Here is an 8880-nt window from a genome sequence, read left to right as displayed (position 1 = left end):
CATCACATAAGGCTCTCTTTGCAAACTGGATAGAGAGTCAAAGGACCTGTGAGAGGAACATATGACCAAAAACTGCAAGGAGCCTCTAGGAGCTAAAAGAAGCTGATAGCCAGCAAGGAACCAGGGACCTCAGTCTTACACCCACTAGGGACTGAATTTTGCCAAAAATCACATGAGCTTGGAAGAGGGCCCCAAGTTCTAGAAAGGAACACAGCCCATCTAACCCCTTACCTGCAGCCTTATGAGACCTGAGCAGGGGACCCGGACTCCTGACCTATGGAAACTGTGATAATAAATGTGTGTTGTTTTAAACCACTAAGTTTCTGGTAATTTGTAATGTTGCAATAAAAAAACCAATATAATGTCAGAAAGGATCCTGCCCAGAGCGCAAAGGGACTCCCAACAACAGGAGTCCGTGGGGTGATCATCTAAAACCAGAAGCTGATTGAGGACTGGGGGTGGCCTGCCAAAGTGAAGCATGCGCTGCCTGTCATGTTAGAGGCCCCCGATGATGATGGGAGTCTCCAAGGAACTCACAGATCATGGGAGCAGAAGGGAACCATCTGACAAGTCTACAGAGCTCAAAGCACCGAAGGCCAGGGCAAATTCCCCACTCCCTAACCCAGTAGAGTGTTAGTAAAACAGCTCCCTAGAGGGGGTAGAGGCCTGATGTATAACATTTGCCAGTTTCTGTGGTGTAGAGACTCCCACCATGACTGATTTCAAGCTACCAACAGTTTAACAACTCGCTCAGAATTTTCCTCATGTATCACAATCAGCTGTTGGGAGCCATGCTCTAAAATACAAGGGCTCCTCTACTTCCTCCACCCTGGAGGGAGGATCAGCCTGGGGGAAGAGTGGGGGGAGCAGAAGCCTGACCTTCAACAGTAGGTCCCCAGTTGTGGGCGGTGGGGGGCGGTGAAGAGACTTAACCTTGAATGATGGTGAAAAGTGTTGATTCATACCCATTAGACCAGTTAGAGAGTGGAGACCCCGTGTTGGTGACTTAAGATAATGTAGAATTGCCCATTATACAAGGACAAGTAAAGGTCAAGGGATCTGCCCAGATTTTTCAAACACCTACTCACACAGGCACATGCACACACACACAAAATAGTACTAACAAGATAAATTCATTTTCTCTGTAGGTGAACTATCCAAGACAGAAATAAAAATTGCAGGACTACCATTTTCTTTCTTATTCTTCTTTTAAAACGATTCCTTAATATTCCCCGCTTTTCTCAAAACGCCTTTGTAAGTGAGGGGACTCGTAAATTCCAAAGTTCTAAATAGACAAATGAACCATTAAATGGCTAAAGTCGATTTCCTGAGGCATTTCTCTGCTTGAAAGTGCTGTGGCTGTCTCCGGAGGCCCCCTGCTTAAAGGCAGCTCGTCCAGTTAAGGTGAGCACCAAGGCGCACCGCTGTGAGGCAGCTCGGGGGACAGAAGCCAGGGAGAAACCATCAGATTTTAAAGGCAGCGAAATCTGGGTGGCTTTGCATACTTAAATGGACCTGACAGCTAAATGGGAAGAGACACGGGGCTAAACATGAAGAGCTGCTTCAGGAAACTCACAGGGTGCAGAAGAGAAAAAACACTTTAAACCTTGGGTGGAACGAGACCTCTGGGGTCAAGATGAATCTGTCTGCGCTATTTCCACGGGATTCTACTCCTGAGTTCTCAGGTGAGTCATCTGAGAGCAGCTGGAGCAGTTGCCATAGGTTACCCTCCTTTAGACATTTTCCAAGGGATAAAAGCCTTGCAATTTTCATCCACATACACGAGTTCTAGAAGACTATCACTTTGAGTTATACATCAAACAGCTAGACGCGAGTCGTCCATGGCCGCTGATCCTTGTACACATTATCAGGGCACCTGTCCTCTGTTGATTCCGTTCAAGGGAGACTCTGGCAAATAAATACCACTTAGCAGAAGGAGCTCAAAAGTAAGGAGTCTCTTTGACGTGTTTATATCTTCATAAATTTTTTGGACTCTCCTTGCTCTCAGCTCGGGACCTTAATTTTCACTTCACTGAGAAAATAGAAGCAACTAGAAGAAAATTCCAACAGGCTTCTACCAAAATATCTGCCCACATTCTCTGCTTCCCCACCTCTTCCAGAGATGAAATTTCCATTCTAAGTGTCAGCCCTTCTCGGTGTCTACTAGATCCTGTCCCTCTTGCCTGACCAAAATGTCAGTCCACCATGTCTCCCCTCTGTGTCCTACACCATTCATTTCTCGCTGTCTGTTGGATCATTTCTATCAGGATTCCAACATACTATTATTTCTCCCACCTTAAAAAGAAACAAGCACTTATTTTGACTCTGCTTTCCCTACTAACTCCCTTCTCTTGCTCCTCCCGGCAGCAAATTGCCTGGCTTGTCTCTAATTTCTTCCCTCCATTCTGCCTGGAATGCACTCCATCAGGTTTTTGCCCTCACCCCTCCACTGAGACTGTTCTTGACAATGTCATCAGTAATTTCCATGTTAGTAAATCCAATGGTCAGTTCTCACTGATCATCCTACTTGTCACGTGACAAGGTAGATCAGTCACTCCTCCTTAGCAAGTTTCTTTATACTGGTTTCCAGGATGCTACATTCCCAGTTTTCCTTCTTCCCCACTGGTCCCTCCTTCCTAGTCTCCTTGATTGGTTCTGCTACTTCTCCTTGAAGACTTAGTGTTGGAGAGTCCCAGGCTCAGTCCTTGGCCTCTTCTCTTCCCCATCTACCCTCAATCCCTTAGTGACCTCACCAAATCCCATGACTACCTTAGCATTTATATGCTGATGGTTCTCAAATGTAGACCTCCAGTGCAAACCTCTCTCCCAAATTCTAGACTCATATAGCCCAACTGCCTCTTCCATATCTTCACTAGGATGTCTCTAGCCTCTCAAATTTAACAGATCCAAAACTGAACTCCTTACCTTCTCCCCAAATCTTCTCCACCTGCAGTCTTCTCCAACTCTTTGAGGGCAACTCCATCCTTCTATTTGCTCAGGCCAAAAACCCTGGAGTCATCCTTGGCTCTTCTTTCCCCTACATCCCCTACACAACCAGTCAGAAGATTGTGCTGGCTTTATCCTCAGAATATATCAAGACTCTGACCACTTCCCTCTACATGCGCTGCTTCCAGAATGGCCCCGTCCCTGTTTTCCTCTCATCTGAATTACTATAATGGCCTCCTAAACAGTCTCCTGGCATCCCCTGTTGCCATCGAGAGTCTTTTGCCACGCAACAGCCAGAGTAATTAATCTGAAACATAAACTCTGCTATTCCTCTGCGTAAAGCCCTGTAGTTCTCAACGCTCCCCTGCAAGACAATTGCCTCAAGGGAGGCCACACCGCAAGTTCTTCAGGCTAAGGGAGACCCACTTCCTCAATTAGAGAGGAAAAGCTCCTTCTACTGGCAAAGTAAGCAGAATTTGAAGCTTCAATTTCTTCAGTTATATTAGATCCACCTGTATGCTCCTACCCCGGTTTTCAGGGTCCACTACTTCCCAATCAATAACCTCAATATAAATGATCATAAGAGGATTTGAGTTCAGTTTACTATTTCTGGGTAGCATATTGACTAGGTTACATAGGTTTCAATATGCCATGTTTTTCTTGTCATTAATTTTTGCCTAGTTTGTAATTGGGTTTGATACCCTTGTTAAACCAAGAGTTGTTAGAAAGAGTGCTTTTCAATTTCTAAATGCATATATATTTTTTTAAATAGTCTATTCTTGTTAATGCCTGCTTTTTTTTTTGCACTGTTGTGAGATAATGTGTTATGTATGGTTTCTTCTTTCTTGAGCATATGAAGATTCTATTTGTGGTCTAATACATGGACATTGTAACTGTTTCCTGTGTGTTTGAAAAGCAAATTCATTCACTACTTTCAGAGCTGGCTAATACATTAATTTGGCTTAGCAAATGCCCTCTAGCCTTCCATATTTTCTGTTGCCTCGATCTGTCAACTTCTGATGAAGTTATGTACATTAAGGTTCATACTTATAAATCTGTAAAAACAAAAAAAAAAATAAAAAAAGAGCGAAAAATACCTGTAATGAGTCCCATCTCATGCAGAGAGAAAACCCACCTCCTTACTGTGGCTTCAAAGCCCCCACTTCCTCTCTCCCTGTCCTTCCCTCCTCTCTGGCTGCTCATTCCATTCCTGCCAGGAGCCTCCTTGTACCTCTTCAAACGTGGCCTTTGCTCTAACCGCTCCCTCTGCTCAGAAAGCTCTTCTCCGGGATCCATTTGGCTAATTCCCTCACCTCCTTCAAATCTTTGTTCAAGTCTCACCTCTTTGATGAGAGCTTCCCTCTCACTCTATTTAATGGACCACTGTTGCCCACCCTCGGTTAGCAGTTTCAACCCCCCTTATCCTGTTCAGTATTTTTCTTTTTTTCCATAGTGTTTATATCACCCTCTAACATACTATGTGATTTACTTACTTTGTTTATTCTTTGCGGTCTGCCTTCCCTACTTGAAAGTAAATCCTGTGAGAGACAGGTGTTTATCTGTTTTTCAACTAACATATTCCAAAACCCTAGAACTGTGCCTGGCCCATAGTAAAACTTTATAAACATTTGACGAATGAATGACCTTCCCTTAGACCGAGGCTTCCATCTTGGTCATGCTTTAGGGGAATGTTCATTGCATTGTAAGACTTTTCTCAACTCTCTGTTGGGAAAAATAAATATCTACATTAATAATAGCTCTTGTTATGAGATCAGATCACAGTGCATCTATTTTTTTTTTTTTGCTATTTGATTTAAAAGTGTAATTTAGTTAATATAAAAGTATGCTATTATTTCTCAAAAGACTATCCCCACAGTCAATATTTCTTTATTATTTTTGGCTCATGGTCCTCATTGAGAATCCCCAGGAAGGGACACCTGGGTGGCTCAGTTGGTTAAGCGTCTGCCTTCAGCTCAGGTCATGATACCAGGGTCCTGGGATTAAGCCCTGAGTAGGGTCCCTGCTCAGCTGGAAGTCTGCTTCTCCCTCTGCACCTCCCCACACTCATTCTCTCTCTCTCTTTCTCTCTTTCAAATAAATAAATAAAATCTTAAAAAAAAAAAAAAGATGATAGTAAGGCTAAGTCCTGCAGGACAAGTAACAGTAGCCAGACGAGGCCACTAAAGGAAGACCGTTTTATTTTTTTTTAAGATTTTATTTTTTGGGGGACACCTGGGTGGCTCAGTCTGTTAAGCATCTGCCATCGGCTCAGGTCATGATCCCAGGGTCCTGGGATGGAGCCCCGCATCGGGCTCCTTTTGCTCAGCAGGGAGCCTGCTTCTCCCTCTCCCTGCTGCCCCCCCTGCTTGTGCTCTCTCTTTCTCTCTCTCTCTCTGACAAATAAATAATAAAAGAAATCTTTTACAAAGAGGGAGAGAGAATCCCCAGGAAAATTTACATATATATATTCTTTCCTCCAAAGAGTCCAAGGAACCCCTGACACTTCTTCGTGAATCTCCAGGTACTCGCGGACCTCCATAAGAGGCTTCACAGACATGTACACACAGACACGTACATCCACTTGAGATTGAACTTACATGACCTCTCTGATTTTAATCTTGTTTGAAACTTCTTTTAATCAGTTTGTTTTTTTTTTTAACTTTCCCCTACATCTTACCAAGTTGGTTTGGGGTTTTGTTGTTGTTGTTGTTGTTGTTTCTGTTTATCGAAATCACTTTAGAGTGTTTCAGTTTCACCCAAAGCTTGTGAATGCAGGATAGCCATTTGAAAATCCTGCTGGAAATATGTGTAAATTTTCACTTCAAAGTGAATGGAATGCAAAATGAAGATGTGGAAGTAATTCCTGGGTCCATAAATATTTAATAAGCTTTTGGGTTTAGGGTTGTGAAGTGGCACACTTAAAATATACTGTATTTAAAAATAGAATACACAGATTCCACACAATTCTTTGAGTGAAAAACTGTTCAATTTACCAATCATATTCCTTCAACTCAGAATCATGTCTGTCTTATTAATTAGTCTGTTCTTAACTGTAATTGTAAAGAGCATTTCTGGCTATAGTCTCTGAGCAATTGTTTACTATAAAAAGTTTTGAAGTCTGTGTGGGGGCCGTGTCACCGGCCAGCTCTGTCCTGCAGACAAGTGGTTTTGCAACACCTGTGGTGTCTGAGAATGTCCTGTGGCACTTCACAATTCCGAGCTTCCCTGGCTCACTGACAGTCCTATTGAATCAGGATCTTCCAGGTGGAGCCCAGGCATGTCATTCTGAAAAACTTCCAAGATGAGTTTTTCAAGACAAGCGTTGCACAAGCAATGGGAAGCCATGTTCTTTCTTTTCCTTTCCACTTTTTTTGTTGTTGTTGTTTTTTAGTTTTTATTTTGGATTAATATTTGAGTTATACAGAAGTTCCAAAGTTAGTATAGAGAGTTCCCATATGCCTTTCACCCAGCTTCCCCTAATCTTAACAGTTTACATATCCACGGAACATTTGATCAAACTAGGAAATTAAGCTTAATATATTACTATGAATTAAACTACAGACTTTTGGGCACCTGGGTGGCTCAATCATTAAGCGTCTGCCTTCGGCTCGGGTCATGACCCCGCGATCCTGGGATCGAGCCCCTCATCGGGCTCCCTGCTCAGCGGGAAGCCTGCTTCTCCCTCTCCTACTCCCCCTGCTTGTGTTCCCTCTCTCACTATCTCTCTCTGTCAAATAAATAAATAAAATCTTTAAAAAAAATAAATAAACCACAGACTTCATTCCAGTTTCACCTTTTTTTCCACTGATGTCCTTTTTCTGTCCCAAGACCCAATCCAGGGCACCACACCATGTTTAATCATCCTGTTCCCTAGTCTCCTCTCATCTACGAAAGTTTCTTAGCCTTTCTTGTTTTTTATGACCTTGAGACTTTTGAGGGGTACTAGTCAGATATTTTGTGGAATGACCCTCAGTTTCAATTTGTCTGATGTTTTCTCATGATTTGGGGAAGAATTCGTCAGAGGTGACATGCCCCATTCATTGCATTACATGGTGCAGGGGAGGACATGATGTCAAAATAGCATATCACAATGCACCTCTATATCCGGGGACTGCCTCCCAACACCACAGACCAGGACCTGGTGAAGCTGTGTCAGCCACATGGGAAAATAGTCTCCACGAAGGCAATTTTGGATAAGACAACAAACAAATAACCTTTGGTTATGGTTTTGTCAACTTCAACAGTCCTGCAGCAGCCCAGAAACCTGTGTCTGCCCTGAAGGCTAGTGGGGTTCAAGCTTAAATGGCAAAGCAATAGGAACAAGATCCTACTAACCTATACATTTCTAATTTGCCACTGTCCGTGGATGAGCAAGAACTTGAAGATAAGCTCTAACCATTTGGACAAGTTATTTCTACAAGGATACTACGTGATTCCAGGGTACAGGTCGTGGTGTTGGCTTTGCTAGGATGGAATCAACAGATAAGTGTGAAGCCGTAATTGGTCATTTTAATGGAAAACTCATTAAGACACCACCTGGAGTTCCTGCTCCTACAGAACCTTTATTGTGAAAGTTTGCGGGCAGAGGACAGAAGAAGAGGCAGAACCCAACCAAATACATCCCTAATGGGAGACCGTGGCATAGAGAAGGAGAGGTGAGACTTGCTGGAATGACATTTACTTATGACCCAACCACACCCGCTATACAAAACAGATTTTATCCTTCACCATACAGTATTGCTACAAACCGAATGATCACTCAAACTTCTCTTACACCCTATATTGCATCTCCTGTATCTGCCTAGCGGGTGCAAAGTCCTTCTTGGATGCAACCTCACCCGTATATCCTACAGCACCCCGGGGCCATGTTAACTCCCTCGATGGAGCACGCCATGTCACTACGGCTGACATCTATGATCAGCCCTCTGGCCCAGCAGATGAGTCATCTGTCACTAGGCAGCACCGGAACACACATGCCTGCGACATCAGCTATGCAAGGAGCTTATTTGCCGCAGTATACACATGTGCAGACCACGACGGTTCCCGTTGAGGAAGCGAGTGGTCAGCAGCAGGTGGCCGTCGAGACATCTAATGACCATTCACCATATACCTTTCAACCTAATAAGTAACTGTGAGATGTACAGAAAGGCGTTCTTACATGAAGAAGGGTGTGAAGGCTGAACAATCATGGATTTTTCTGAGCAATTGTGCTTTAGGAAATTACTGACAGTTTTGCACAGGTTCTTGAAAACGTTATTTATAATGAAATCAACTAAAACTATTTTTGCTCTAAGTTCTATAAGGTGCATAAAACCCTTAAATTCATCTAGTAGCTGTTCCCCCGAACAGGTTTATCTCAGTAAAAAAAAAAAAAAAAAACCAAAAGATTTTTATCAAATGTTATGATGCAAAAAAAAAAAAGTAAGAAAAAAAGAAAAGAAAAAGAAAACTTCAATTTTCTGGGTATGCACAAAGACCATGAAGACTTATCCAAGTACATGACTGGATTTTTGTGGGCTTCATCCATTTTGTGTTTAATTTGCGTTTTCTTCTGCCGTATGCAATGGGCTCTGACATTGAAGTAGTCCAACGTCCCTCCTGGTGTTCCGTGCTTACGAGTGTGAGTGTCGCTGTATTCAGTGTTGCCCTCCGCGTCTCTCCTCTTAGCTTTTCCATTTTTCTTTCAGCGTAGTGTGAAGTGTCTTCTCCTTTTCTATGAATTCCAATTTGCCTTAACTCCTTTGATGCTGTAGCTGTCTCAGTACAAGTTAGTTCAAACTAATGATGTAGAATGCTTTGACCAAGTGAGCTGGTCTGTTACGCCTTGTAAAACAGCAGCATAGGGCTTTTAAAAGGTAGTCAATAAAAGTTGCTGGAATTCTGGCTTAAAAAAAAAAAAAATGCACATCACTAGTGAGGTCAAGACTGCTCACA

The 8880-nt window shown here is 42.9% G+C and overlaps 1 pseudogene; it reads left to right on the top strand.

Annotated features, from left to right (window-relative positions):
* Positions 1-7031: 7031 nt before the first annotated feature.
* Positions 7032-8311, top strand: LOC102750814 (RNA-binding motif, single-stranded-interacting protein 1 pseudogene; annotated as a pseudogene).
* The last annotated feature ends 569 nt before the right edge of the window (positions 8312-8880 follow it).

This window comes from Leptonychotes weddellii, chromosome 8 (assembly GCF_054177405.1).
Source record: "Leptonychotes weddellii isolate Sample4059 chromosome 8, ASM5417740v2, whole genome shotgun sequence".
Classification (NCBI taxonomy): domain Eukaryota; kingdom Metazoa; phylum Chordata; class Mammalia; order Carnivora; family Phocidae; genus Leptonychotes; species Leptonychotes weddellii.
The sequence above is the reverse complement of the archived record's forward strand: the minus strand, read 5'-3'. Positions and strand labels throughout refer to the sequence as shown.